The 3,412-nt window shown below is 38.0% G+C and overlaps 1 non-coding gene across 1 annotated transcript; it reads right to left on the reverse strand.

The window, feature by feature from the left end:
- Positions 1-1,468: 1,468 nt before the first annotated feature.
- On the reverse strand, positions 1,469-1,575 carry LOC116107417. The gene has a single exon (XR_004124469.1). It is a non-coding gene; the product is annotated as a small nucleolar RNA R71 (small nucleolar RNA).
- Between the last annotated feature and the right edge of the window lie 1,837 nt (positions 1,576-3,412).

Here is a 3,412-nt window from a genome sequence, read left to right on the forward strand (position 1 = left end):
TGAGCTTGAATCTTGTGGATTCTTCAACTAGGGGAAATCTCTACTCTTTTCTCTGCATTTTAATATGTTGAACATTATGTTTACTGTTTTTCTCGCTGTGTATTTTGATTTAGTTATGAACTAACCCATTTTGGGTTCGGGTTTTTATTAAGTTCGGATTTCTATGGGTTAATGAATTGATTATTGCTATTTCCATATTCTTGCATAGATTGTGTGGTTATTCTGTTTTTAATGGAATTTATTTGATGAATATGATGAGATTGAGAAATGAATCATATTAAGCTTCTTGGGCAATCACCATTGTAGTATTGAATGCTAGAGATAGATTTGAGAATCAATGAAATCAATCTAGGATTCCCTTACTTAATGAACTTGGATCTATTATTCTTCAATTTATTGGGTGCGGAAGTTTAATAGGGAAAAGTAGGAATTCATAGCCTGAGAAGGTATGTTTAACAACTTAGAGAATTCGATTTACAATTTGTCCATGTGAGTGTGGAATTAACATAATCCGTAGAATTCATCCATAGAGTCTGAATGAAGTCAAAACCCTAACCGTTTGTTAAATTGATATTATTCTTGCATTTAAATTCATGCTTCCATTAATTAGTTTTTAATACTTAGTAAGTTTTAGTTCAGTTTTAGTTTTAATCTCTCCCATTAATCCAAACAAAGTCGGTTCCTCAAACTTGAAAAACACTTAGGAAAATTAGTGCTTAGCAACCAATCCTCGTGGGAACGATACTCACTTATCACTTTATTACTTGTACGATTAGTGCACTTGCTATTTATGCATGTTGTAGTTACAACGCATCAAGTTTTTGGCGCCGTTGCCGGGGATTGAGTTTTGTGTTAACATTAAATTTTTCTTGTGTTAGGTAGATTGGAGCTTTATTTTCGCTTAATTGTTGTTTGTTTAATTTTTGTTATTCTTTTCGGTTGGTTTGTGATCTTACTTTTTCTATTTTTCTGTGTAGTTTATGCAAACAGCAAGACGTAAGCTAGTGGTTCTTGTTGATCCTGAGATTGAAAGAACCACTAGAAGACTTAACAGAGAAAGAAGAGAAAGAGAGGCTACAGTGGAACCAGAGGTTATAGTTGTTGAGATGGCAGAAAATAGAACACTAAAAGAGTTTTCAGGTCCTTCAATTGATGGCAGTGGGTCGAGTATTACTAGACCATCAGTACAAGCCAACAACTTTGAGATAAAGCCAACAATCATCTAGATGATCCAGCAGTCGGTACAATTTAAGGGAGATTTGAAGGAAGATCCAAATCTACATATTGCCAATTTTTTGGAGATTTGTGATACTTTCAAGTCAAACGGAGTGTTAGATGACGCCATCAGATTGAGACTATTCCTATTTTCATTGAAGGATAAAGCTAAGGGATGGTTAATGGCATTACCAACAGGAACGATTTAGCACAGAAGTTCCTAACCAAATTCTTTCCTCTAGCAAAGTCGGCAAAGCTGAGAAATGATATCACATCGTTTCTACAAGAAGAGTTGGAATCATTGTATGAGGCTTGGGAGAGATACAAAGAATTACTGAGGAGGTGTCCACATCATGGGTTGCCAGTTTGGATGCAAGTCCAAACATTTTATAACAGATTGATGGTGGATGTGCAAACTATGGTGGATGCAGCATCAGGAGGAGCATTGCAAATTAAGACTCCAGAAGAAGCTCACGAGTTGCTTGAAGTTCTGGCAAGCAACAATTATCAAAGACCTAATGAGAGGGTGCAGCCGAAGAAACCTATGGGCCTTCATGAAGTTGATGCATGTACATCCATTTCAGCCCAACTGATAGCACTTCAGAAACAGTTGGGAAGTATGCAAGTAAATTCCATTCAAGCACCTCAACTAACTTGTGAATTTTGTGTAGGTAATCACGTGAGCAGCGAATGTCAAGTGGGGAACATGTTTGCTTCAGCATCATCATCAGAGTAGGTTACCTACTTGGCAGGAAATCAAAGGCAACTGAACAATCCGTACTCTAACAAATATAATCTTGGTTGGAGGAATCATTCGAACCTATCTTAGGGCAATCAGAATCAACAGAATCAGCAGAAAATCAATGGAACCAAAGAGCATTGCCAAACAACCAAACAAGGGTGAACAATCAATCAAAGGAGCAAAGAGTGACTAAATTGGAGGACATTTTTGGAAAGTTTATGCAAGAGACCATAGGTTTTATGAATGAGACGAGAACGAATTTCAGAAATCAAGGGGCGTCCATTCGAAACTTGGAGGTACAAGTGGGTTAATTGGCTGATAAGTTAAATGAGAGACCACAGGGCTCACTACCAAGCAGCACAGTGACTAACCCACGTGAGCAAGCAAATGCGATAACTTTGAGAAGTGGGACAGTGTTGGAAGAAGTGGAAAAATCAAAGGAAGAAGAAAGTCCATCAAAGGGAGAGAAAAAGGATGACTTTGATGAGGAGGTTGATGAAGAGATAGTTGCTGAAGAGAAACCATTTAGTTCAAGGGAAGAAGAACAAAAACGGGAAGTGAGGCAAAGACAAAGGAAAGAGAAACTGCCATTTCCCGAGATACCACCAGAATTGGCACATCACACCCCTCCTATGCCGTTTCCTCAGAGACTAAAGAAAAAGAATCAGGATAAGCAGTTTTCCAAATTCATTGAAATATTTAGAAAATTCCATATTAACATTCCTTTTGCAGATGCATTACAACAGATGCCGAGCTACGCAAAATGTCTCAAGGAGATTTTATCAAACAAAAGGAAGTTAGAGGATGAGGAAATAGTGATGCTCACGGAGGAGTGTAGCACCATTCTCCAGAAGAAGCTACCCCCGAAACTCAAAGATCCAAAGAGTTTTACTATTTCTTGCATTATAGGAGACATTACCTTTGATCGAGTTTTATGTGATTTAGGTGCTAGCATCAATTTAATGCCTTTTTCTGTTTTCAGGAGATTGGGAATTGGTGAAATGAAGCCAACGACCATGTCGTTGCAACTTGCAGATAGATCCATCAAACATCCAAGGGGTATAGTCGAAGATGTGTTGGTGAAGGTGGACAAGATTATTTTTTCGGCAGATTTTGTTGTATTGGACATGGAAGAAGATAAGAAAATGCCTCTTATTTTGGGCCGACCATTTTTGGCCACGGGAAGAGCACTCATTGATGTGCAAAAAGGAAAGTTACTATTTAGGGTTTAAGATGAAACAGTAACATTCAATGTGTTTGAGGCTATAAAGTTCCCATCCGAGTCGGATTCGTGCTTTAGTGTTAATGTGGTGGATAAACTAGTAGTGGAGGTCATTGAAGAGAACACTCCATAACTACCTCTAGAAGCGTGTATTGCCCAATCAAGAATAATAGAGGTAAATGAGTCGGCAAGGAACGAATGTGTTAGATTGTTGGAAGCATTTCAGTCGATTG

This window comes from Pistacia vera, unplaced genomic scaffold, assembly GCF_008641045.1.
Source record: "Pistacia vera cultivar Batoury unplaced genomic scaffold, PisVer_v2 Contig1009, whole genome shotgun sequence".
Classification (NCBI taxonomy): Eukaryota; Viridiplantae; Streptophyta; class Magnoliopsida; order Sapindales; family Anacardiaceae; genus Pistacia; species Pistacia vera.